We start from the raw sequence: 27,222 nt of genomic DNA on the forward strand, positions 1-27,222 counted from the left end.
GTACATGTTTGAGTGGATGTTTATTAAATAGGCCCAGAAGTCAGAGTGGGGATGTACAAAGTTAGTTTCAATATTTGTAAATGCTGCTGCTTCAAAACAAGGTGGAGGGGGGCGCTGCCTTCTATGGAAAAATTAAAAATATCTAAGGGCACTAAATCCCCCTGTGTTAGTAGTTCAGGGAACTTTTCTGCCACACTTTTTCTCAGAGGAGGCAGGAGTGGGTGAGAAGAGCAAGAATTGAGTGATTTCCAATAACAACGCTAGTGCAGACAACCACACTCACCCATGCACCAAACAGATGGCAAGTCTCACCAGGTGTCAGACACTGAGAGAAGCACCAGGGACAGAGAAATGGCAAAGCCCAGCCCTGCCCCTTGGACCGTACAGTCCGAGGTAGAGGGCAGGCAATCACTAACATAGTGGCAAGTGGCCGATGCAAGCCTAGGACCTGGGATAACAGAGCATGGTGTGAAGTCAGCTTGGGCAGGGGCAGGGGCAGGAAGGCTGCCGTGCGAGGGATGGAAGATCCCAGAAATTGAAAGATCCTGTCTTGGGCACCTCTAGAAGGAAAAGAAAGCTGTTGGGCAGGGTGAGACCCAGACTCTGTTGAGGAAAGAGAGAAGAGCTGGCCAGCCCGACCTCAATTCCGCAGGCCAGAGGTCCACTGGGGCCCTCTTTCAATCACCTCTTCTTCCCTGACCACCCCAGTGGGGATCTGACAGAACTGCCCATCTGCAAGTCTCAGTCTGCTCCTTTGTAAAATAGGGACACTAAAATGCAGATGAGGCCAGGCATGGAGGCTCTAGCCTGTAATCCCAGCACTTCGGGAGGCTGAGGTGGGCAGATCACCCGAGGTCAGGAGTTTGAGACCATCCTGGCCAACATGGTGAAACCCCATCTCTACTAAAAATACAAAAATTAGCCAGGCGCAGTGGTGTGCCCCTGTAATCCCAGCTACTGCGGAGGCTGAGAAAGGAGAATTGCTTGCACCCAGGAGGCAGAGGCTGCAGCAAGCTGAGATAGCACCACTGCACTCCAGCCTGGGCAACGAATCGAGACTCTGTCTCAAAACAATTAAAATGCAGAAGAACCCCCAGAAGACAAGGACAAAAAGCCCAACCTGGGCGTGAGAACACCCAGACCCTAGGCCCTAAGAGGGATGGTAACCCCTAGCCCTGTCATCTACAAAATAAGGTCACAGCAGAGCTAGATGATCTATAATGTCACAGCTGAAGTTAAAAAATTCAGTGAGTGGATCACACCCAACTCACGGTGCTGGCTTAAGGATTAAAAAGGAACACATGTGTCAAAAACTATTAGGCTGCAAAGCAGTGCCACTGATGATCATGTGTACAACAACAACCCCCTAATGTGTGGCCCACTCTCAGTGAGCCAGCCCTGGGCTCAGAATTCTACATTCATGGCCAGGCGCGGTGGCTGACGCCTGTAATCCCAGCACTTTGGGAGCCCAAGGCAGGTGGATCACGAGGTCAAGAGATCGAGACCATCCTGGCCAACGTGGTGAAACCCTGTCTCTATTAAAAATATAAAAATTAGCTGGGTGTGCCCCTGTAGTCCCAGCTATTTGGGAGGCTGAGGCAGGAGAATCGCTTGAATCTGGGAGGTGGAGGTTGCAGTGAGGAGAGATCGTGCCACTACACTCCAGCCTGGGCGACGAAGCGAGACTCCCTCTCAAAAAAAAAAAAAAAAAAAAATTCTACATTCATTACCTCCTTCGTCCTCACAAACCTGGAAAATGCAGAGGTGCTACGTTTCTACCCCTTTCACAGACCAAAATGTGAAGTTACAGGTTAGTCGGTGTTGAAGCCAGGAACCAGGAGTCAGAGCTGGGCAGAGGGGCCTCTGGAGCTCCTGCAGGCCATCCCCACTCCCTAAACAAGGCTGAGAAGGCACGGTCTAAAGAGGAACACCATGGAAGGAAACCAGTGCTTTCTTTACTTTTTAGTTTGGCAAAACAATCCTTCCTGTTGTTCCACGGTTTGGAGAATAGTAATGTGTATGGGGAACAGGTGCTCAGCGGTACAGACGAGGTTCTACATTTCCAGCCTCAGAGTCTTCAAGGCAGCTTGCTGGTAGGAGAACCTGGGCTTGCTCATGCAGCCCTGGGCACAGCCCTCATTTACCTTAGCTGTTCACCCAGCTTGGGGTGGGGAATAGCCCCTCCAGACTCCAGCCCAAACAATCCCCATCACCTCTGCATTTCCTAGTACAACACACAGCACCGAATCTATGCAGTGGCCTAAGCTGGACACCGAGCAGAACATTTTACTCCTTCCTTCCTGTAACCCCTGAGGCTCTTCATGCACCGCGTTCAGGGACTTCTCTATTGGGTCTCCGGTGCATCCCTGTCTCCTCCAGCTCAGGCCCCGTCACCACTGGTCACCAGCTTGAATCTCCCTCCGATCTTGTCTTCCTATGGCAGAGGCCATGCTTTCTGAAGCGCTAATCTCTCCCTCTCCCACCTCTGCGTAAAATCTGCATCATGAGACCACTGCCTTCAGCACAAAGTCAAAATGGTCTTTCTAGGATCTGGCTTCTGCTTACCTTTCCTGTCTCCCTCCTGCCTCTTCTCTGGGCAAACTCCTTCCCTTCCCTGAGCACCCCAACCCTACACCCTGGGCCCTTCTGTGTGCCTATGGTACCCTGTGTCCCCAGGCAGGCACCATGACTGTGATTATCTGATTTCTCATCTAAATTCCTCCCCTATTCGCCCCTCCCCACCCCCCACACACACAGGAGAACAAAAAATCTCTAAATAAGGAAAAAGAGCACTTCCAACTCATCCTGTACTTCTGGAATGTATGCAGCACCGTGCCTGGCCTGCAGTATGTGCTCAATTAAACTACTGCATAACGAGAAACACCCTATGTTTTGAAGTGTACCAGGAAATCGAAACAATAATACCCTCTCCCCACAAAAAACAGAAAACAGTTATCTATGCCTCAGTTTTTGTGTCTGAAAAATGGAGACAGACTCCAGAACAGGGTTGACAGGAAGGAAGTACCTCAAAGCAAACCCGCAGAGGCCTTCAGTGATAAGTGTTCACTTTCCCTATCTTCAGCTTGCTGATTTCCCTATCATGGTGCATCCATCCAGAAGGCCACAAAGATCCTATCTCCCACCAACTGAACTTCAAAAGCATCTTTATCTGCAGAACCCACCTCAAGGAAGGTCGATTCCTAACTTCTCTTGGTGATCCTTTTATTCTGGGCTGGCCAGGCACACCCACCCAGCCTTATCTGTAATGTCCCCAAGCTGTTGTCTTTCCAGGAAGGGTGTCTCCTATCTACAAGCCTCCAGGAGGCAAGACCAGGGAGGCAAATGGAGAGCACCTCCGAGGCCTGAGATCTGGCTTCTGCCACCCTCAAGCTGTGTGACCTGGGACAAATCAACCCATTCATCAGAGACTCAGCTTCCCCATGTACCCCTCTGTTCAGAAAAGGGAGTGGGCTCACGGATCCTCTAACTTGGGAACTGCAGTAACAGGCTGCACTGGACATGTTGAATGAACACCACAATGTATGCCTAAGCCAATTCGTTCTAGCAAAAGAGGGAGAGTGTGAAGCAGAAAGAAATCAGGGAAATTTCCAGAAGTCATGTCATCCTGGGTTGTCTGCAGATGGCAAAACTACCATGTACAGGGGACCCCTTCCAGGAATAACATACTGCATGTGGGGAAGGCCAGAAGTAAGTGTAGACATACATAAAAAGGCAGGCATTAGGGACGGTTAAGTGGACGCCAATTCCCTGCTTCCAGAAATGAACTCAGCCTAATGAAACTTCTGCAGGGGCCTCACCTGTATATTGCACTTGGGGCTAGGAGCTCAAATACCCAGGGGCTCCTGAGGGGCTGCTGACCTGGGTCCCAAGCCCCTTTTGCCATTTCCTAACGGGTTTGTTCTCAGCCTCCTTGAACTTCAGATGCTGAGCAACTTAACAATATCTGAACAGCCTAAATCAACCTCTGGTCCTTTAAAGATGTCTGTTTCCTGCCTCCTTTCCTTAAAGAGTTTGCAATGAGAAGAGCTCCTTTAAGGGTAGGCACTGGGTCTTTTTTTTTTGAGACAGTCTCGCGCTTTTGCCAGGCTGGAGTGCAGTGGCGCCATCTAGGCTCACTGCAACCTCCGCCTCCCGGGTTGAAGTGATTCTCCTGCCTCAGTCTCCCGAGTAGCTGGGACTGTAGGCACACGCCACCATGTGCAGCTAATTTTTGTATTTTTAGTAGAGATGGGGTTTCACCATGTTGGCCAGGATGGTCTCGATCTCTTGACCTTGTAATCCGCCCGCCTTGGCCTACCAAAGTGCTGGGATTGTAGGCGTGAGCCACCGCGCCCGGCCTGGGTCTTTTAACTTTTATATCCCCAGAGTGTAGAATATTTCGAATACCAGAATTCCTTTATAAATGCTCACTAAATGCATGGATAAGATGAAAACATAAGACAGGAAGCAATCAGGGGACTGATAAACAGTCATCAATTCGCTTGGTAAAATGCACTCACATGGCTAGCACTCAGGAGACGTCCCAAATCTCCCTCCTGCTCTTTCTCCCTTAGAGCCACATGGATGCTCTGCAGGTCTAACCCCACCCCACCCCACCCCACCCCACCCCGCTATGGGGCAGCACAGAACAGCAGCAAACCATGAGGACCCAGACCGCCTGCTGGGTTCCCATCTTGGTGCTGTGACCGTGACAACTGACTGAGGCCCTTAAGGTCCCCCTTCGAGAGCACTCACTTCACAGTGAGCTAGGAGGACTCTGAGTTCAAATATGACATGTGCTTAGAACGAGGCCTGACACATGGCTCCTGTGGCTGTTGGCTATGGGATCATTGGTGCTACTATTGTTATTCAGTACAACCAGACGTTGGAAAAATTCTGGAGTCACTGAGCCACAGAAGGCACACATCCAGATCTTAGACTGCAGCTGTCAAGACACACTTTGAGTCTTGCACTTGGAATCCTAAATCACTGGGTCAAATCCTGGCTGTCACCTATCTCTGGCACCTGACTTTCTCCTCTCTGAGCCTCAGTTTCCTCCCCTGGAAAGCAGACTTTTCAACCTGCCCTGTCTTCCCCAAAAAGGGAATCAAATAAAACAGAAAGCATAGGTCGGGCATGGTGGCTCATGCCTGTAATCCCAGCACTTTGGGAGGCTGAAGCGGGCGGAATGCCTGAGCTCAGGAGTTCGAGACCAGCCTGGGCAACATGGTGAAACCCCGGCTCCACTAAAATACAAAAAATTAGCTGGGCGTGGTGGCATGTACCTGTAGTCTCACCTACTTGGGAGGCTGAGGCAGGAGAATCATTTGAACCCGGGAGATGGAGGCTGCAGTGAGCTGAGATCAGGCCACTGCACTCCAGCCTGGGTGACAGAGTGAGACTCTGTCTCAAAAAGGAGAAAAAAAAACAAAAAAACCCCCAAAAACACAAAGCATGAAGCTTTCTAAGGTTGGTATGGTAGGTTCTAAATAATTATATTCATTTAAATGAATAGATTACAACCTCCTCCACACTAGATCAGCCAACTAACCACTCTGTCCATTCTGTTTGATGCCACGCCCATCTTCCCTTCACCTCACCACCTGTCATTCCCATGTGCCTCTCTGCTTTCTGTTAGGGGCACTCGGCTTTGATCACCCAGCAGGGTTTTTGGTGCCAGGGAATTAGAAACCATGGCCAAGATCTGAGAACACGTCTATCCCCACATCACACAGGTTGCCCGCTGTTCCTCAGCCTTGCCCTGCGGAACGAGGCATGGCAGTGAAGCTGGAAAGTGCCCCCACGCCTCCCTGCCTGCCATGCGCCTGCCTGTGTGCACCTCATGTATGTGTATGTTCAAGGGCTGCAGCGCTATCAGCTGCACAGCACACACTGCAAAGCCTCCCAAGGCAGAGAAACACTTGCTCCCAGGACCGGGAAGGCCTGAAGAGGTACGAGCTGTTTGGCCCTAGGCAAGTGACTCCTCCTGTACCTCAGTCTGTTCACCTATAAAATGAAGACCATGTCCCCCATGGCCTGCAGAAGACTTTTTTTTTTTTTTTTCCTGAGACATAGTCTCGCTCTGTCGCCAGGCTGGAGTGCAGTGGCGCAATCTCAGCTCACTGCAACCTCCACCTCCCGGAATCAAGTGATTCTCCTGCCTCAGCCTCCTGAGTAGCTGGGAGTACAGGCGTGCACCACCACGCCCAGCTAATTTTTGTATTTTTAATAGAGACGGGGTTTCACCATGTTGGCCAGGCTGGTCTTGATCTCTTGACCTCGTGATCTGCCTGCCTTGGCCCTGGCCTTGCATAGTGCTGGGATTACAGGCGTGAGCCACCGCATCCGGCCAGAAGACATGTTTAAAGTCATCCCTGAAACGAGTCTGAAGAGGGCTTCATATGACAGGCTCTCATGGTGCTCTTCCTAGTGCTTGGGAGCAGAGTGTGGATTCTGCCATCCCCAAGCTGTGCAACCTGGGGCAAGTGACTTGACATCTCTGAACCTGCACTTCCACATGTGCGAAATAGGGATGGTACTAGCAGCTAAAGTAGAGGTAAACAGTGGTTGTAAAAGTCTTTGAAAAGCATTAAACCACCATGCAAGCTAGGCCAGAGATAACTGGTTAATTACTAGAGAGAAGAATAAAAAGTGATAATGATAAGTGGTGATAATAATAGTAATAATAGTGCCAACCAAGATAGTGAGGCCTATGAAAGGCCATTCTTGAAATAAAATAAAAATGAATAAATAAGAACAAGTTTCTGCTAAAAGGAGGGCTCTAGCTCAAGTGTGAAGCAGACCCTGTTTTCATGTTTTGCAGAGAAACATGAGACTTATAAAAAAATTAAACTGGCCGGGCACAGTGGCTCATGCCTGTAATCCCGGCACTTTGGGAGGCCGAGGCAGGCGGATCATGAGGTCAAGAGATCCAGAGCATCCTGACCAACATGGTGAAATTCCATCTCTACTAAAAATACAGAAATTAGCTGGGTGTGGTGGTGTGTGCCTGTAGTTTCAGCTACTCGGGAGGCTGAGGCAGGAGAACTGCTTGAACTCAGGAGGCAGAGGTTGCAGTGAGCCAAGATCGCGCCACTACACTAAAGCCTGGCGACAGAGCGAGACTCCATCTCAAAAAACAAAAACGACAACAACAACAGAAAATTAAACTGCAGAGCTGTGTCTTCCCTTCACCACGGAACCTGGAGTAGAGGTGGCAGTCCTTTCTCCTGCCACAGCTCCCTATCTCTCCCTACACCGTGTGGAAAAGCAGAGCAGACTTTGTTTAGAGCTCCCTTCTTGCCAGCCAAGGAAAGGCCTTTGATGGTGCTGGATGGATGAGGGGCAGGCCCCACTCAGCCTAAGCTCCAGTCCCAGCCCTGCCAGCCTGGCTCTGCACCATCCTTTCTGTGGAACAAGCACTAGGGCTCAACCTGAAACAGCTGAGTGCTGGGGCCAAATCCAAGGCTCTTCCCCTTGAGCATGGGTCCCAGATGCCCTTCTCACACTCCACTGTGACATACTATAGTTGTAGATGTGCCTTTTAACCTCCCCAAGCTCTGCGAGGGCACTAACCCGGGCTATCTCTGTCAAGAGGTGGTACAGTATGACAGGCAAATTCAAAGGCCTGGAGGCCAGCTACCTAGCTTCACATTTAGCCCTTGCAGAAACTAACTGGGCATCTTGGGCAAATTATAAGCCTCTTGGAGCTTGGCTTTTTATCTGCAGAATAGAAATGATACTACAGCCGGGCATGGTGACTCGCGCCTGTAATCCCAGCACTTTGGGAGGCTGAGGCAGGCAGATCACTTGAGGCCAGGAGTTTGAGACCAGCCTGGGCAACATGGAAAAACCCCGTTCCTACTGAAAATACAAAAAAAAATTAGCTGGGTATGGTGGAACGTGCCTGTAATCCCAGCTACTCGGGAGGCTGAGACATGAGAATCACTTGAACTCGGGAGGTAGAAGTTGTAGTGGGCTGATTGCGCCGCTGCACTCCAACCTGGGAGACAGAGAGAAACTCTGTCTCGGGAAGGGAAGGGCATGGGAGGGGAGGGGAGGGAATTACAGACTTCTGGGCGTAACTCTCAGGCCCACTGTGTGTTGGTAACTTAGTGTCTTGATCTCAACTACCGTGAGGTTGTTTATGGATTTTATTTATCCGATTTAGTATGAAAATTAACATATTTCCCTGTAGAAATTCTGGGCTTGGCTAGAGGCACCGCCCCAGACACATGGTGTATTGGTCTATGGCTGCCATAACAGAGGACTACAGACTGGTGGCTTTAAAAACAAAAATTTATTTTCACATAATTCTGGAGGCCAAAAGACCAAGTTGAAGGTGTTGGCAGTTTGGTGTCTCCTGAGGCCTCTCTTTGGCTTGCAGATGGCTGTCTTCTCACTGTGTCCACACACGGTCTTCCCTCTGTGTGTGCGCATCCTGGTGTCTCTGTCCAAATGTCCTCTTCTTACAGGGACTCTAGCTCAGTTGGCTTAGGGCCCACCCTAACAGCCTAATTCTAACTTAATCACCTCCTTAAAGGCCCTACCTTCAAATCCGGCCACATTCTGAGGTCCTTGGTACTAGGACTTCAACATACGAATTTGGAGAGACACAGTTCAGCCCATTACACATGGTATGATATGCGTACTCCGTTGCCTTTCTGAAATCTCAAAACAGGATAAACTCCCAAACGTAATTCATCCTAAATGTTTTGAATAAAGGATGGAGGAGCTGGAGGACAGGCTTGTAGGATGGTGCAAAGGATAAACGTGGCAGCACACGGAAAGCCCTGGCCTGTGGTACAGAGCTCACAGCCTCCCAGGACCAAGCCAAGCGCCAGTTGAAAAGCAGTAGCTCAGCCATTGCTTCATGGAGGAATCCACGAACTCAAACAGAGGCCCGAATTCTTCTTCTACACTGTATGACCTTGGGGAAGCCACTCCCCGGGCCTCAGTTTGTTCACCTGTGCAAGGCAGGCAACTCCCACCTGGAAGAGGCACTTGGGGGCTAAAGGACACCCACAGGTAGAAGTGGGTACTTGTTGGCTGGGCGTGGTGTCTCACACCTGTAATCCCAGCACTTTGGGAGGCTGAGGCTGGTGGATCATGAGGTCAAGAGATCAAGGCCATCCTGGCCAACATGGTGAAACCCCATCTGTACTAAAAATACAAAAATTGGCTGAGCGTGGTGGCGCGTGCCTGTAGTCCCAGCTACTGGGGAGGCTGAGGCAGGAGAATCGCTTGAACCTGGGAGGTGGAGGTTGCAGTGAGCCGAGATGGCACCACTGCACTCTAGCCTGATGACAAAGACTCTGTCTCAAAAAAAAAAGAAGTAGGTACTTGTTGACTCTCAGTTACAGCAGTCACACAACCACAACAAGACAATTTCATCAAAAGGCATCTGTTCTAGTTAAGATATAGGCATTGTAGGCCTCTGTCATCCCTGAGAATGATTCTCAAATAACATTCTGTGACCCACAAGGAAACTTAAGAGTAACGGAGGTCAGCTTCACCCTGAAAGGCAAGTCTTTTCTTGGAGCCATGTCCACAGTTTTGGTTTCTTTTTCCATACGGTTGTGCCTTACTGCTAGTAATTAAGAGATATTCAAGATGATCAGTATTTCAAGTTTCGTGAGCGTTTTCTCCAAAGTCCTGCAGCCAACCTGCCTAGGCCATGCTTTGCATGTATGTATGTATCTTCTGTAGTTGGGATTCTACTGGGAAGGAGAAATTATGAACCAGGCACCTACGTGAACTGTAGCAAAAGAGAAGAAAAGGAAACAAATGAAAAGAAGAGGAAAGGAAAGAAAAGAAGAAAACAATGTTCCAGTCATCTAGGAAGTCCACATAGAAATGAGCTCACAACAGATTTCTTGGAGTAGGGAGAAGGAAACGTCTTCTCTAATCTCAGGAGATCTGGGTTTCAGCTCCAACTCTGCAAGTTAGAGCTTCCGCCTCAGCTTTCTTATCTGTAAAATGGAAGCAAATTACCTGTTCGATTTATCTCATGGTTAATTTGGGAGAGGTGTGGATAGTGCTGTTGCTACCAGAGCAAACATTAGAATGGTTTCTGATACTACATACTAAATAAATGTTACTATAACACTAAATACTAAATAAATGTTAGCTATTCTAATTTATTCTTCTAACTATCTTTACAGCCACCCCCTGATAAAGGCATTCCAAAGAGCTTGATTTTTGCAGATGGAGACAAGAGTGGGTTTGAGTCAGGTTCTCAGGCAATCTACAGGCTATCTCCAATATCAAGGTCTGTCTGTTCATTCATTTTACACAGAGTCCAGTAAAAGCATTCCTGCACAGGGAGGTTGCAGTAGGGTGATCTCCCAGCAGATCGGGGCCGAGATACTCCAGAACAACTCAAAAGGACAGAGATTGTCCGGCCCGACCTTCAAAGCAAGAATAAGTAATATGCCATAACCGTCAGTTCAGGGCCAAATTCCAGGCAGGCCCTTGTTCTCCCATTGAAGAAGGATAGAGAAGCTTTTGCCTACTGGAGAGAATGACCTGAAAAATGCAGGCACAACCTAGGTGCAGACACAGCTTGCCATTCTAAACCATGAGACCTTGCTGAGCTCCCCAGACTGTGCTTCTGTTGCCTCATCTGAAAATGAGGGCACATATTACATTTTATTTCAAAGTATGACTATAAAGTCAATAGAGAAAAAAGACTTAGCACAAAATAGGTACCCAAAACATACAAGTTCTTTCTAGAATAGGGTGTTTAAACAACAACAAAAAAAATGGCAGATCTTCAAGATGTAAAGGAAGCATCAAATGAAATGAGTAAGGAAACCAGGAGACTGGAAACAGGGAAGGGGCTTTGCAGCCCTGGGGAAATTTGTGCTGAGTAAGCAATGAGACAGTGAGTGTTAAGACAGTCTCAGAGTTCAGGGAGCTCAAAGGGCTTTAACAGACATGATCTCACTGGGATTTTTTTATTAGCTTCTAAGACAGGTTAACAGGTTCCTCCATCTCTGCTGAGACAACGAAACTGTGGGCTCCTCTGGCCTCCCTGGGCACATGGAGGCCGGGGCAGTCTTTCTGAACCTGCTTGGGTGGCAAAGGCCCAAGATCTGTTTCTTGATCTACAGTCTGTCGTGAGCCAGGCATTGCAGAAGGAAATTCATTTTAAAAAAATTAATTTCCTAGAGCAACATTGAAAGAATTCTGTTTTTTGGCCAGGCACGGTGGCTCACATCTGTAATCTCAGCACTTTGGGAGGCCAAGGCAGGCAGATCATGAGGTCAGGAGTTCGAGAGCAGCCTGGCCAATGTGGTAAAACCTCATCTCTATTAAAAACACAAACATTAGCCGAGCGTGGTGGCATACACCTGTAGTCCCAGCTACTTGGGAGGCTGAGGCAGGAGAATCACTTGAACCCAGGAGGCGGAGGTTACAGTGAGCTGAGATCATGCCACTCCAGCCTGGGCAACCGAGTGAGACTCCATCCCCCCACCAAAAAAAAAAAAAAAAAAGAATTCTGTTTTTGTTTTTCTAAGGAGCAGCAGCGTGGAAAGAAGGAAAGTTTTGGGATCAACCCTGGGCTTAATTCCCAGCTCAGCTGCTTTCTGGCTATGTTTCCTAGTCTGCAAAATAGGGCAAACAGTTCTCCCCTTGAAGGGCAGTGCCAAGGACCAGTGCAATGACAAATGTGAGGTTCAGCCACAGTCTAGGCATGTGATGACCGGGGGAGGCTTGCTATTGATATTATTGTCTTCCTTTGTTGCATGCTTTTAATTTCTCCTTGGGGTATTCATTCAGCTCTAATCTCAAGACCTTTCTGTGATCTGACGTCCCTCGGATGTCAGATCCATGCTGTGACGCTCTCTTCCTTTTGATCAGCCTGAGGCCTGCATCAACTCTACCCACTAGCCTTGCCCTGGGCTTCCTACCCAGGGCCCTACCCCTGAGCTCTCTGCCGGGGCACGGGTATGACAACGACACAGCAGTGGACACTGCTGTGCAAGGAGCTTTGCCTCAGGAATATTGAGCTCCAGCAGTGCACTGGGGTAGTAGGAACAGGTGGGATGGAAGTTTCCCAGGAGGGTCCTCTCTCTCTCTAAGGAAGCCTCGGTTCCTTCTTCATTAAGACAGAGGCGCCGGGTGTGGTGGCTCACGCCTGTAATCCCAGCACTTTGGGAGGCCGAGGCAGGTGGATCATGAGGTCAAGAGTTCGACACTGGTCTGGCCAACATGGTGAAACCCCATCTCTACTAAGAATACAAAAATTACTCAGGCATGGTGGCATGTGCCTGTAATCTCAGCTACTCAGGAGGCTGAGGCAGGAGAATTGCTTGAATCCGGGAGGCAGAGGTTGCAGTGAGCCGAGACAACACCACTGCACTCCAACCTGGGCGATACAGCAGGACTCCATTTGGAAAAAAAAGAAAAGAAAAGACAGGGCCTTGCATTCCCATGTGATGGCCCAGTGGAGTGACATAATGTCTGTGAAATGGCTTATAAACTGTAAAAGTACTGAGCAGACTGAGCTGTCAGCCATCCTCCCTCCTACACCTCCTCACTAGAGGGTGCTCCTCGTGGGCACCTGAATCTCGACTGTGAGGGAAGGAGACATAAAGGAGAATTCCCAGCCCAGGCACTTTAGGGTGAAAGTCAGTCCTTCCAGGTCAGTCTTTAGTTCTGGTGACACATCTGTCTCCTAAGTGACTGCCAGCTATCTCTTCCCACCCCCCAATCAGCTCTTCTCCCAAGAGTCCTTTAAGCAAATTCCATCTGAGCCCGGTGACCCCTGGCCCCCGGTGCTTATTTGAGACAGTGGGAAACTCCTCCACCTTCAGGTTCAGGAGTGGAGGCAGCGTGGAGCAGTGGTTGGAGCTCCCACGCTTGAAGCAGGATCAGCCTCACCTGGGAAACTCTGGCCACATCTCCCCACATGGCACAACAGCTTTGTGGCTAAGGGCTGGACAGGCAGATGGCACACAGGAGCTGGGACACCCAGAAACGCCCAGGTCTCAGACCCCCACTCCTATGCAGGGAGACCAATAACAGCACGTCGCCACGGGACTATTGGGTGTTAACCCCAGGACTTGGCACAAAGTGGCACCCAAGTGAGGTGAGCCGCTTTCTCCGGTTAGCATGCCCACTGTCAAGCCCGCATCATCAGTAAAAGGGAGATTAGAAGAGTATGTGCCCCGCAAGTTTATTAAAAGGTTTAAATGAGAAGATTCATGTAAAGGGCTTAGCACAGTCTCTGACACTAGTAAGTGCTCAATAAATGAGCGTTCTAATGGCTTCAGTTGGAGGGAAACTCCCGTCCTCTGGCATGCAGCTTTTCCAGGAACCGGGGCCGCCAGGGAAGGTGGGGGACAGCCTCAGCTGGAAGCAGAAGAGTCTCTGGCCTGTGACTAAGGCTCAGCGAGTCAGAATCCAGCTGCTGGGCAGGGCTGGCTTGGGCTGATGCCTGGCCTGGCCCCTGTTCAGGGTGATGCGTTTTTACCGTAAGGTCTGGGTAACTCTACAGCCAGCACTGGACCTCCCTGTCCCTGGGTGGGGCCTGACACTCACCCATCAACCATGACAGCCACTTCATAAAAGAGGCGGAGACTCTGGAGCAGTGATGGCCCAGTAAGAAAGGACAGATTCACGGGTTTCAGCGTCATCTGCTAAATGCCACGCCTGTTGGTTTAACCATGTTAGAGGTGCTAGTATAGCACAGCAGGTCTGGATGCCAGGCTGAGCTCCGGGACAGGAGCCAAAGTCAATTAATACCAGGGATGGGGGGCGGGGGTGGCTGAATAGGGAGTGGATGCTGATGGGCAGCGGCAGTGAAGGGAGGCTGAGCTCCCTCCCGAAAACAGGAGGGAAGAAAAGAAAGGTCAGGGAGAGAGAGGGGAGAGAGAGAGGGAGACAGAGAGAGACACACATACACACACACCCACCCACACACACACACACACACACACACACACACAGCTCCTAGAGTTCAAACGTTCCAAACTCAATGCAGCAAATGGGAGGTTCATGTCACAGGCGGCTGGCCTTCAATGTGTCCCATAAGCCAGGTACTACTAGGTGAGCCCTTCACCTACATAGTCTTATTGTAACAACAGCTGGGACGGCATAGTGATCTGGTGTGTGGGCGCCAGAGACCAACTACGAAGTTCCACATGTTGACCGGCCCCTTCCTTGCTGACTAACATTGGACAAGTTAATTAACAGCTCTGTGCTCCACTCTCCTCATCTGTAAAATGGGAAGAGTAGTATCCCCCCTCCCCAGCCAAAGGCTACACATGAGGATTAAGTGTGTTCAGGCATGGAAAAGGCTTAAACAGGGCCTGGCTCGCAGTATCCCCCGACGAAAGGCGGCTATTCCTGACGCCTCTTACCACAGCCTGTGAGGTAGACATTCTCAAGCTTCCTTTTAGAGCTGAGACCAAGGGGGTTCCGAGAGGGTGAGCGATGTGCTCGCGGTCGCTGTATTGATCTGCCAGGGCTACTATAACACATTTTCACAGGCTGGGTTGCTCAAACAACAGAGGTTTATTTCCTCACAATCCTGAAAGCCAGAAGTCCAGGATCCAGATGTGGAGAGTTGTTTCTTCTGAGGCCTCTCCTGGGCTTGTAGATGGTCACCTCCCCCCTGTGTCTACATGTGGTCTTCCCTCCTCCTGTGTCGTCTTAACCTCTTCTCCCCATAAGGACGCCAGTCTGACCGTATTACAGCCCCACCACGTGAGCTCAGTTAACTGTACCTCTCTAGGGACCCTATTTCCGAACACAGTCGCATTCTGGGGTATGGGTGAGTAGGACTTCAACCTATGGTTTAAGGGGGACAGAATTCATCCAGTCATAGTCACCAAGCTTCCCTGAAGCTCCCCTGGTCTGGAATGGAGAAATCTGAGTGAACCAAGATCAAAATCTGAGGGCAACCTTGGCTTTCCCCTTCTACACAGAATTGGATGACAGCTAGGAGATGGACCTGTGAATTTTCTCCCCTGAGAAACCAGACGGGACCACCTAGAGCGGGTCTCCTTCCCACAACGCCCTGGACCTACCGGGGGCACAAGCTGGGGCTCAGGGAATACCTCTGTGCTCCACCACTCGGCTGCTGCCTTTCAAGAGAAGGAAAACGCTGCTACACGCCATCCACAGCCACCGCACAATATCGTATCCCTTTGTCAGGGAAAATAAAACAGAGGGGAAGTCACTCTGGGACTTACTATGGCCTTGGGTCAAAGGCAGGCTGACCGGGGCTGGCAGAAGAAAGCTAAAACTCACTTCTCTGGGATTCTAGGAATTTCAACAAGTGAGACTAACAACAGATACTTTCAGATTAAAGAAAGGCAGTGCGTTCCCAAACTCTGACCCCTGTGCACAGGCTCTGCAGAAAAGCTGTCACTTGGCACTCAGTTTCCTTGTGGGTAAAATGGGGATAATAATATTGTCTGTCTGCCTAATTTGTGCAAGGCTCTTACAAGAGGGTATAGCACATAGTAAGTGCTCAATAAATGTGAGCTCTTCTTTGTATTCCTGTTTCAAAGTGTTTGTAAGTATTTCACAAGATTCAGAAACCTTGTCCCTGGATTGTGATCATCGCCTTTTCTTCAGTCTTCCATCCACAGACCCAGCCTCTGGTGGGCAGTCACAACACACCTGGTCATGTCCAGAGAGGTCCAGAAACCCGCCCCAGGTGTCAAAGCAGCTCAGAGGCAGGGCCGGGTGAGACTCTGCCTGACTCTTCCATTCTCCCAAATCTAAGCTAAGCAGTGATTCCTATGCCCACCTGGGAGGGGAGAAACCTGAGGCCTGCCTTGTAAATCCCCATAGGCTCAGTGTGCCTGGCATTGGGCTGGGCAGGGGAGACAGAGGGAATGCCAAAGAAAGAGCAGTTACAAAGGACAGACCACAGGCCCAGGATGAGGGGACTTTCAAGGGCTTGTTCATGTTTCTGTTTTTGCCCAAACTCTCTCGATCTACCTTTGAGCAACAGTAATTATCTCTTTGCATCCATCAACTTCATATACCATCCCTGTCCAATTCTTTCCCAATAAGCCAGAGAATAAGAGTGCAGACATCAAAGGTCAGCTTTTCATGGTGCTGAACCCATTTAACCCAGCTGTGTGGCTCTAAGTAAGCTACCTAAGCTCTCTGAGCCTCCATTTCCTCATGTGCAAATTGAGGAAAATACTCACCTATTTATCAAAAGGAAAGAAAAGATTGAGTACGTGCCATGTGACAGGCCTTCAACAAGGGACCATCTCTTGTCATAAACAAGAGGCATATTCTGAACAAGTGACCATGGGTTTAACTTGTACACAGGTATTATGAAAACGATGTCTGCATTTCAATAAATATTTGTTATATAAATGAACAGGACTGTTCCCAGAGCCTGCTGCTTGGAGGAAACTGGGGAATAAGGAACTCAAAAACAAGGTAAGAATGTCAGAGCGGGGAAGGGAAGGGAGGAGGGAGGGAGTCGTGACCTTGGGTCAAAGGCAGGCTGACCGATGCTGGCAGAAGAAAACTAAAACTTACTTTTCTGGGACTCTAGGAATTCCAACAAGTGAGACCAACAACAGATACTTTCAAATTAAAGAAAGGCATTGTTCCCAAACTCTGACCCCTGTGCACAAGGTCTGCAGAAAAGCTATCACTTTGTACTCAGATTCCTTGTAGATAAAATGGGGATAATAATATTGCCTGTCTGCCTAATTTGTACAAAGCTCTTACAAGAGGGTCTAGCACATATAGTAGGTGCTCAATTGTATTCCTATTTAATAGTCTTGCTATCATTCGTCCGTAGTCTCTTTCTTTTTCTTGGGAACCAGCATTTTCTCATACACAAACTAGTTACCAAACAATGAAGATGACCACCGCTTCCTCTCTATCATGAGTAACAGGCTACCTGGAAACACTGGAAAGATGGAAGATGCTTTCTTGACATGGGGTTCACCTTCCTACAAATACTTAACCTCTTCCCCCTTCCTCCACTAGACTATACGGCCCACAAGGGCAGAACCATGTCTGTTTTGCTTGCTCTTATATCCCTAGCACCTAGGAGTGTCTGATACATTAGGCACCCAATACCATCGATTGAATGACTCATGCATAATAATAACTCAACAAGCTCGGGTGAGTCAGCAAGAGCAGAAAGGCCAGTCGCCCTAAGTTCCCTGCCTTGGATGTGTGGCTGGTACCCTGACAGACCAGAAGCAATGTGGCCTGCAGGGTTTTTCCTGGGTCTGCACTCCAGCGAGCCCTGCCTTGGTGCAATGTTTTGCCTGTCTCTAAACCCCTTCGCACACATTCGCCTGTGTTACTAACTCTTTCTCTTTTCCGACCTGCAGGGAGGCTGGTAGCTTTAGTCTCTTCCTACAGAGAAACAAAAGGAGGCCCAGAGAGCCCATGGGTCTCTCCCTAGGACACAGAGTTGATCGGGGACAGTGAGTGTCCCAAAAGCCAGGCCTTTGGTTCCACATCCTGTGCTGAGTAAAGTGCTAAATAATGTTGGTTAGTTGAAGGAAAAAATGAACAGATGGGAACAACAGTGCGATGTGATCATTTTCCAAAGGACTCAGTCCTGTCCATGGCTACGTAACAGAAAAAACTGCTCAGTGGGAGGTCCAAAACTGATACTCAAGGCAACAAAAGGAACAGGGAAAGGAAATCGTTTCAGATAAGCAATGGACGAGACCAGCGTGTCCTCCTAGGTTGTCAGGGCACAGACCAGGGAATGTGAGGATTCATGCTGGCTTTGGAGGGCCTTCAGCATGGGGCAGGTGAGGGCAGGCTGCTCATCCCCCCCGGCAATCAAGGGAACTACCAGAAATGGCATCTCCCCCATGAGACTGGCAAAAAGCCAAATTCTGACCTATCAAATGTGGGTGACCAGATGGGGGAAAACAGGGCTCTTGTGTACAGTCAGTGGGAGTGTAAATCGGCATGATTGTTCTGGAGGGCAATGTGATCGCATCTTATAAAACAGAAAATGTTCCTTAGCCTCCAAGGCAGCGAAGTCGCCTCGGGGTATAAATCCTGGAAGAGCTGTCACATAAGTGACCGAGAAAGCACGTGCGGATGTTCCTCCCAGCAGTGTTTGTAATATGGGAGAATAAAAAAGAAAAGAAAGAAAAGAAAAAAAATGCTTCAAGCACGGTGTCTCAACAGGGGAATGGTTAACTGGCCCTTGAAAAATACTCGGCAACTGTTCATTGTTCATTCTCCTCTGATCCGACTTCCCACACACACACTCACCCCACCCACTTCAGGTTCATTTTTATGTTTTATCAGCCTATTGCCCTGACCCCCAGGAGAAAGTAGAATTCACATGTGAAAAAGGAGGGTCAGACTCCCTGCAAAGCTTTTCTATGTCCTTTGCCCAGGAGAGGTTCCCATTACAATCGGGCCTGGACCTCAGCCATGAGCACAGGGAGGGAAGGAACCAATTTCATTCCACTTAAACCAATTTGCTGGGCCCAGACAGCAGCTAATGAGCAGCCTGCGCCCTCGGAGTCATCGATACCACTTTCCAAATCAAGTTACCAAAATGGTCTTAAAACCACTTCAAAGGGGCCGGGCTGACTGTTACCAGTGAGGCACCCTGCCGGCCATATGGCCGTGCTTCTTCCCACTGGCATGCTCCTCCTCGGCATCAGCTGCAGAGGGGATGAGCTGGCTGGCTGCCTTTGTCTCTGCTTTGGATCCCTCCTTCCCCTGAATGCCTGATCGTCCATAATGGAACTTGGGTCACCATTAAAAAAAAAAAAAAAAAAAAATGGGACAACTGTGGCAGAGGGATTCAAATAAAGGAGGGCCCATACAGGCAGCGCAGTCACTAACACAACAGCCCGGTGAGGTCAGTACTCTTATTGCCCCCATTTTACAGACAAATAAACTGAGAGGATGAAAGCTGGGCAAGGTCTCACCATGGCTAGCAAGTGGCATAACCAGAAACTGAACCTGCGGCTGGCTTCCTTAAACCACAATCCATGCTCAGCCTCTAAGCCACGCAGGTTTTATAGTTTAGATCTTCATGACTGACATTCCCTTCTCTACAATCAAGCATAAAAAATAGTCAAATGGGCCAGGTGTAATGGCTCATGCCTATCATACTAGCACTTTGGGATGTTGAAGCAGGAGGATCGATTGAGCCCAGGAGTTCGAGGATGCAGTAAACTAGGATGGCACCACGGTACTCCAGCGTGGGCCACCCCCATCTCTTTAAAAATAAATGGTCAACCGAACCTTGAACAAGAGCCAAAAATAACTTTCCTTAAGAGGCTCTTTGTTACTAATCATAAATATAACCCCTACTTTTTAGAGAGTGCCCATGGAATGAAAACCGCCAGACTATCTTGCCTCTTTAATCACACAAAAGTCCTGAAGTAGATAGATTTTTTCTCGCACATGTGGAGTAATATGCTCCACGTCCTACAGCCAGGAACAGAACACTCATCTTCCACATCGGGGATGAAATTCACTGTGAACCCTCAACTCAGTATTCTTTTCCCTAAACCCAACTGTCCATCAACCTGTCTGTCTTCAAGCAGAAGGGTCTGTGGAAGAGCCCACGCCAACCCTATTAGGTGGTCTCTAGATTAGTGGTTCCCAACAAAGGGAGCCTTTTGCACACACATATGCACACACCACCACCACCACCACCACCACAAAAGAACATGTGGCAATGTCTGCAAACACTTTGGGCTGTCCCAACTGGAAGCTGGGATTGCGATGGACCGTGCTACTAGCATCCCGTGGGTAGAGGCCAGAGATGCTGAGCTATATCCTACAATACAATACGCAGGACAGCCCCCACAACAAATCATCTGACCCAAAATATGAGCAGCGCCAAGGCTGAGAAACCCTGCTGTAGACCCCACCTATGTCTTTGCAATTTCTTCATGGTCTTGATATCATACAAAGAGTGTTTCTTTATCAATCAATACAATAAAGTAATACTTACTCATTTGCATTAAAACTGAGCACGACTAATTTTTGCAGCTAATGGACCCACCAGGGCTGGCCAGAATAAAGGACTGGGCTGGAATTCATTGCCTGAAATGGTGCTAAGATCACTTGAGAAATGTGTTCTTCCACTTAAGATTACCAGGAGGCTGCTATGTGCCAGACCCCGCACTAGGATCTGGGGATGGCGTCAGTGGGCAGGAAAGCTCTGTGCAGGACCTCCTTCTGTCCCCAGAGGACACACATCATCTTACTGAGTCACCAGGTGGTCCATGGGACATTTCCAGGCCCCCTACAACAGCACATTCTCTTCTTTCAGGACCTCAAGAGAGAGGCTCAAGACAGAACAAAAGGAGACCTGGGAAGATGGGTCACTCAACTCAGAGAGGAGGCCCTGAGGCAGGCCCTGCTCCCTCCTCAGATTTTATTTCTCAAATCCTAAGGAATAATAACCACAGTTAAAATGACAGTTTATACAAATCTCAGCATTGGAGATGAGTTTCATTACAGGTTTTCCAAAGCCACTTCAGAACAGCCACTACCTAAACAGCACTCAGGACAGGAGAGCCGATGCCCAGCTTCAAGGAGGGACTGAATCTCACAGTCTTTCCCACTGAAAGACAATAAAGCTGGGGGCTCCAATACTTAAAGCAAAACGAGGCACCAGCTGGTCAGGCAAGTCAGAATTTCAACCCAGCTCTACTGAATGAGAACCTTCAACACTGACACCAGGTGGCTATCACTCATCCTGGTCAACAGTACATGGTGGACCTCAGAAAGCTCTGGACACTCCCTGGGCCTCAGTTTCAGCAGCTGTAGAATGGTTAATCATGTCCCCTATGGCAACCTTGGGGGCTCTTCCAGGTCAAGGGGGAGAGGTGAGTGACATCAGTTTCAATGTATGAAGATGTAAATTAGGTGCTTTCCCACCCCTGGCTGTGTAGTTGCCTGCAGGAGAAGCGTTAATGAGAGGTGGTTGTGGGTCAACAAGAACAGAACGACACCTGATTTCTTTCCTGGCATCACAGGCAGATGAACCTAGGTTGAGATGCCAGCTCTATGACCTTAGGCAAGGCATGGAAATTCTCCATGATCCCTTCCACATTCACACAACGAGGATGACACTTCCCAACGGGCAGAACTGACAGGCGAAAGTGTCCGGCCAAGGCAAACATGGCCTTGTGAGTCTTAAGAGCCACATGCAGGGAGTTACAGAGCTGGGGACATGGGATCACACTCTGAGGGCCCAACATCTGTGGTCCTGGGGACCTGGGACTCAGGGTGCCCTTGGGAAGGGAGTCGTCCCCTGACAAAAATGGGCCCACAGGGCTGGTGCCCTGCAGGCTGGTTCAAAGAGCCAAGGGCCCTAAGGAAGTCAAAGGGGATGGTCTCCGGAAGGAGAGGCATGGCCCACTTCCCAAAAGAGAAAATTCCTACCCCACATCCATGGCCCAGAGCTGAGCTGGTGCTGGACGAGAGGCTGTGGAAGAAAGAGGGGCCCCTCAGGCCAGAGAGACACTGGTACCAGAGCAGGAGACTGAGTGTGGCCTGGAAAGACATGCATTGCCCTAAATCAGAATAAAATTTGAAAAAGGCATGATGATCACAGTATTCACATATATACCAAAACACCAAAATAATAATAAATCTATAAAAAGTAATGCCCAAAAATAGCAAGCTGGCTAAATAAATCATGACATTTCTACCACTAGAGTAATGACAGCAAACATTTACTGAGGATTTACTATAGACCAGATACTATTAAGTTGACCTTTTATAGGTCAACAATTCAATGCTGCCAAATTCATATGGCTCAACATAATATTTTAAGTGCTTTACATGTATCCATTCACTTAATCATCACAGCAACCGTTCTGAGGTACCGTGTCAGAATACCTGCCACACTCCATGCCAATCAAAGAGATGTCCATGTCGGAATTTGCTGGAACCTGTGAATATGTTGCCTCCCATGGCAATGGAACTTCCTAGATGTGACTAAAGCTAAGGACCTTGAAGTAGGGATTATTCTGGATTATCAGCGTGGCCCCAGTTCAATCACATGAATCCTTAAAATTAGACAATCTTTTCTAGCTGAGATCACAGAAGTGAAAAGAAAGAGGGAGAAGAGATTTAAATCCTAAAAGGAACTGGACCCACCATTGCTGGACTTGAAAATGGAGAGAGGAGGCCATAAGCCTAGAGGGGAGGCTCCCAGAAGCTCAGCGCAACTGGACAGCCAGCAACAAAACAGGATCTCAGTCCTACAACCTCAAGGCAACGAATTCTGCCAACACCCAGGATGAGCAAGGAAACAGACTCTCCCCCGCAGTCTCCAGAAAGGAAGGCAGCCTACAGGCTCCTTGATGTGAGCCTGGAGAGATCCGTGTCTGACCTCTGCCCTAGATAACTGGACATGAGCCAGGCACAGTGGTTCACACCTGTAATCCCAGCACTTTAGGAAGCCGAGGTGGGAGGATCGCTTGAGTCCAAGAGTTTCAGGCTAGCCTGGGCAAGATAGTGAGACCTCGTCTCTACAAAAAATACAAAAAATTAGCCAGGCGTGGTAGCTCACGCCTGTAGTCCCAGCTACTCTGGAGACTGAGGTGGGAGGATCCCTTGAGCCCTGGAGGTCAAGGCTGCAGTGGGCCAGGATCAAACCATTGCACTCCAGCCTGGGTGACAGAGCAAGACTCTGTCTCAACGCCGTCCCCGCTCCCAAAAAAAAACTATGCATTAATATATTATGGTGTATAAATGCTAAATTTGTGTTAATATTTTATGGCAATCATAGAAATTAATAAGTGGGATAAAAAGCATTCGTAGCCACACTTGGAGGCAGATGAGAATATGAATCACAATGCCCAAGGTCGCTCAGCCATGAAGGAGCAGAGCCAGGTCTGACCAGCTCCTGGGACCTCTGGCCCTGCTGTTCTGCTCTACAGTCTCATGGAAGAACAATTCCAAATCCAGTTCCCACATAGCAACACAAAGACTGTATTTTGGGCTGACTCTACCAAAAGTTAGGCTTTAAAAAAAATGCAGTTATTATTTTCAGTGATTAAAATTGTTAAAAGATCTTGGCCTGCCCAGGCCTGGATGATGGCAATAAAAATGTGGCTAGAGATGAACTAGCATAGGGGTTGTGGGGCGGGGAGGGGGGGGTTGGGGAATAATGAGTCTAAAGAGACCAGGCCTGGTATTCAGCAGGAACTCACTCACCTGCAGTGGTTTTGTGAAAGGCTGAAATGGTCCCATAGCAGCGAGTAAACAGATGCCTCCCCATGAGGGCAACTGTTACCCCCCTGTGTCTAGGCATGTTCCCTGGGGGAATATTCTCTCACACACCTCCACAAAATGCAGGGTTTAGGCCTGACACAGAGCCTCAGAACCCGGCATCATGTATCCCAATGCCTCAGACTCGAATATTTGACCATCACCCCCAAGGGATCAGAAAGTTACAAAACAGTGGGCCCAGCAGGCAGGTGCCTTTGGACTTACCTAGAAGAAAGGAAAAGCTCTGCTTTGGTCAGGCCTCTAAAGATATGGAAAGTATGTGGAAAATGTATAGACCCTCAGGCCTGCTTCAATCATCTCTTCATCTTCTCTGTTAGCACATGGCCTCTGGTAAGCCACTTACCTCTCCAAATCTCAGTGTCCTGGCTGTAAAATGGGAACACCAAGGGAGCCATGTGCCATGCAGCTCAAAGGGGAAATGATTCAGCCTCCACTTAAAGTACCATCACCACGGCTGTATGTGCCAAGGACACCTGCGCCACCTCGGGAGAAGGCTCCAGGGAGCGTGGTCAGCTGCAGAAGCAAAAGGTATGAGTGTCAGTGCCCTGGAGTGAAAGGCAGGCCTCACAGAGCACAGCACTGCCAGGGACTCGAGGCTTCCAGAGACCCGCACCCGGCTCCCGTGCTGTCTGACATGGCTTTTCTCCAGCACCTCCACCTGCCGGACCATACCCTGTCCACCTCTGCTCCACCTGAGGTCCTAGGCCCCCATCCATGAAGTCTGTGTGCTTTAACCATCCCATATCAGGGTGCAGGGCTACGGTGCTGGTTGGGAAAGGGCCGCAGCCCCACCTTTGCACATGGAACCCTTAAAAAATGTTGGTCAAATGAGAAGGCAGGTGAGGATAGGGGAGAAGAGCCACTGGGTTGCCAAGACAGACCCCAGCTCTTTCTTCTTCCATAACCGCAAAGCCTTGGCCTAGAAAAAGCAGAAGCAAGAAGAGAAAGCAGAAGCAAGAAGATCCCTTGGTCCAACCCTCATAGTCCAATTGAACTTCCCAGATAGAGAAAGTACACACCACAAAAGGGAAGGGGCTTCTGTGATATCACCCAGGAGTCTTAAATTGCTGCATCCCTCTCAGCCTCAGTTTCCTTATCTATGAAATGGGCATGCTGCCCTCCTGTGCACCTCACCAGAGGAAGGACTGCTCCAAGGAGACGCTCAACAAACCTCCCTGTGTGAGCATACATTCTGCCACAGGATGACTGCACCATCGAACAAGACCCACTCACTTGCCACACACAGACTCTGGGACAGAAGAACGCAAGGGCAATAAACCTAAGATTTTGGACATTAGTAAAAACAGACTGAAATCTTCATTCATTTTCAGGGACACTTCAGTCTTTCTCTTCCGTGTGCCCCGGTGCTGCAGCTTTGAAAACAAATGGCATTTCTTTTTAAGGTGTCATTTTTCTTTAAACACCTTAAGAAAAAATGTTAGAATCCCAAAGGGATCTTACATTTGCGTTCTTGTGTAATCTGTTTTGCTAGAAGCTTTCAAATATATATATTTTTGAAGCCACAGGATACAGCCCCAGGGTGAGGCCTTGGGTTCCTATCAGCAGCCCCTCAAGGCTCTGGGAGCATCTCTTCTTTTCATCTGGAGCAGCTGTCCTTGAGGAACATGCCGTGGACACAGCTGTCTGAGATGAGTAAGCCTCATCTCTGGCCAAAATGAAACACACTGTGATTTGGGGTCTTTCTGTCTCAGGATGGGGCTTCCTCGGAGGCCTGAAGCCATACGGGACGGCATCCTTTCCCTGGAAAGCGCTGAGATTGTCAATCTCGCTCACATTTGATCAGGGCTTGTTGCCTCTTCATGGTCCCCGCTGATGAAAGCAGGGCTGGCGCTGTTTCTGGAATTGATGTGAGGAATACTGCCCCCATCCCAGCCCTAGGAAGAAACAATATCGTTCTCCAGATGCCTATGCTCCTTCTGCAACACCCCAAGGAGGTCACTTGAAGAGGTTACAAGGCCAGTGATTCCCAGCTGGCTTCTGCTGAGGCAAAGAGACTGATCTTGGAAGAATCAGACCAGGAGCCTGATGAGGAAAACCGAGGGACTCCAGTGTCGACTTCCAACAGGCTCTGAACTAGACGGAGCATGTAGCATGATTTAGCGTGACAGGGACTAAATTCTAGCTCTGTCACTTTCGCAGTGAGACTAAAAAATGTCTTCCCTCTCTGAGCCTTGGGTTTGACATCTGTAAACCACGGGTAATAAATAATGCCCTTGTTCGATGCCCATAAAGATTGAATTGAGTTGGGGCCAGGCTCACTCCTGTAATCCCAGCATCTTCCTTCAGAAGGAAGAAAGCATAATCTATATGCTGGCTGGCTCTACGCAGCAGCAGCAGGCATCACAGGGGGTTTTTGTCTGCCTTTGCTTCTGAAGGTTAACCCACTACCTATTGAGAGAGGACAGGTCGGTCTCTCTCTCTCTCTCTTCGTCTCTCTGTCTCTGTGTGTGTGTGTGTGTGTGTGTGTGTGTGTGTGTATGTGTGTGTATGTGTGTGTGTGTCTTTTTCCCAGGGGTGGGCATTTTCATTCAGGCAGGTGGCACCCTGCCCAAGGAGCATGAATCACTTAAGGCCAGACTTCGAGACTAGCCTGACCTACATGGCGAAACCCTGTCTCTACTAAAAACACAAAAATATGCTGGGCGTGATAGCACACACCTGGAATCCCAGCTACTCAGGAGGCTGGAGGCACGAAAATCACTTGAACCCAGGAGGCAGAGGTTGCAGTGAGCCAAGATTGTGCCACTGCACTCCAGCCTGTCTAAAAAAAAAAAGAAAAAAGAAAAAAAGAAAAGCATGAATTAGATAATGAGCCAAAGCATCTCAAGATTTGCACCCAAGACTCATCAGTTCCCTTGCCCCTGCTGTCAAATTAATTGCAGTTTACTCGTAGAGGTAAAGAGGGTGCCCAGAGCAAAGGGACTGAACCAGATAACTCAAGGTAATCACCCAGTGGATGATGCGGGCTGCAAGCCCGAGGGGTTAGGTGACTTGGTCTGGACTTAAAATGGGGACAGGGAATTAGATACCAGCATTCCTTTTTCTGATTTACAAATCCTTTCCTGCATAAAACTCTTCCAAGGCACATATGTGAACATACACAGTTATGCTTCAGCTGGTCCCTCCCATTCAGAGACTCCAACCAACGGCACACAGGCTGTTTAGGGAAAAGAGGTTATTCTGTGGCACGGGTGGCTCTGCAGAGGTGGGTGCCATGCCAGGTCCCATGGGAGGGTACGTTCCCAGCGAGGAGTTTAGAGTTTAGACCTGCTCAAGTTACACTAGGGGTGAGGTTCCTTCTCGAAGGCACCCTCAAGCAACTGCTCACTGGAAGCAGGAGAGGAAGCAGCTCAGCCCTGAAGGCTGCAAGAGCTCAGCAGTGCCTACTGCCTTTGCTGACCTTTGAAGGTGGACAGTTATGGCGGGAGGGAAACGATTTCTCTGAGGCCAAGACATGGAGCTGTAGGACGCACGGATCCAACCATGAACCAGATTCAGAGAGTGTCAGGCCGGCACTGGGGCGGCCGCAGGAAGCCAAGACCACACCCGGCACCACCTTCCTCCTTTCTGAGAAAGGCCATCAAAGCAATATGAGAGCAGCTGGCACGAGGGCGTGATCCTCATTCGATACAGGAGAGTTCTAGCCTGGGTACTTCAGGGCTACAGTTCTGCTTAGAGAAAACACTGCCGGCCGGGCGGGGTGGCTCACGCCTGTAATTCCAGCACTTTGGGAGGCCGAGGCGGGCAGATCACCTGAGGTTGGGAGTTTGAGATCAGCCTGACCAATTAAGAGAAACCCCGTCTCTACTAAAAGTGCAAAATTAGCCAGGTGTGGGTGGTGCGCGCTTGTAATCCCAGCTACTCGGGAGGCTGAGGCAGGAGAATCACTTGAATCTGGGAGGTGGAGGTTGCGGTGAGCCGAGACCGCACCATTGCTCTCCGGCCTGGGCAAAAAGAGCA

The 27,222-nt window shown here is 49.3% G+C and overlaps 1 long non-coding RNA gene across 7 annotated transcripts in view; it reads right to left on the reverse strand.

Moving 5' to 3' along the window:
* The window catches only part of LOC105492794 (uncharacterized), a 205,111-nt gene that overhangs the window by 134,379 nt on the left and 43,510 nt on the right, over nucleotides 1-27,222 (reverse strand). For all 7 annotated transcript variants that reach the window (XR_011606748.1, XR_011606746.1, XR_011606745.1 and 4 more), the window contains exon 2: nucleotides 23,585-23,754. This is a non-coding gene — a long non-coding RNA (uncharacterized lncRNA). The remainder of the gene's footprint in view (nucleotides 1-23,584; nucleotides 23,755-27,222) is intronic.

Source organism: Macaca nemestrina, chromosome 8 (genome assembly GCF_043159975.1).
Source record: "Macaca nemestrina isolate mMacNem1 chromosome 8, mMacNem.hap1, whole genome shotgun sequence".
Taxonomy (NCBI): Eukaryota; Metazoa; Chordata; class Mammalia; order Primates; family Cercopithecidae; genus Macaca; species Macaca nemestrina.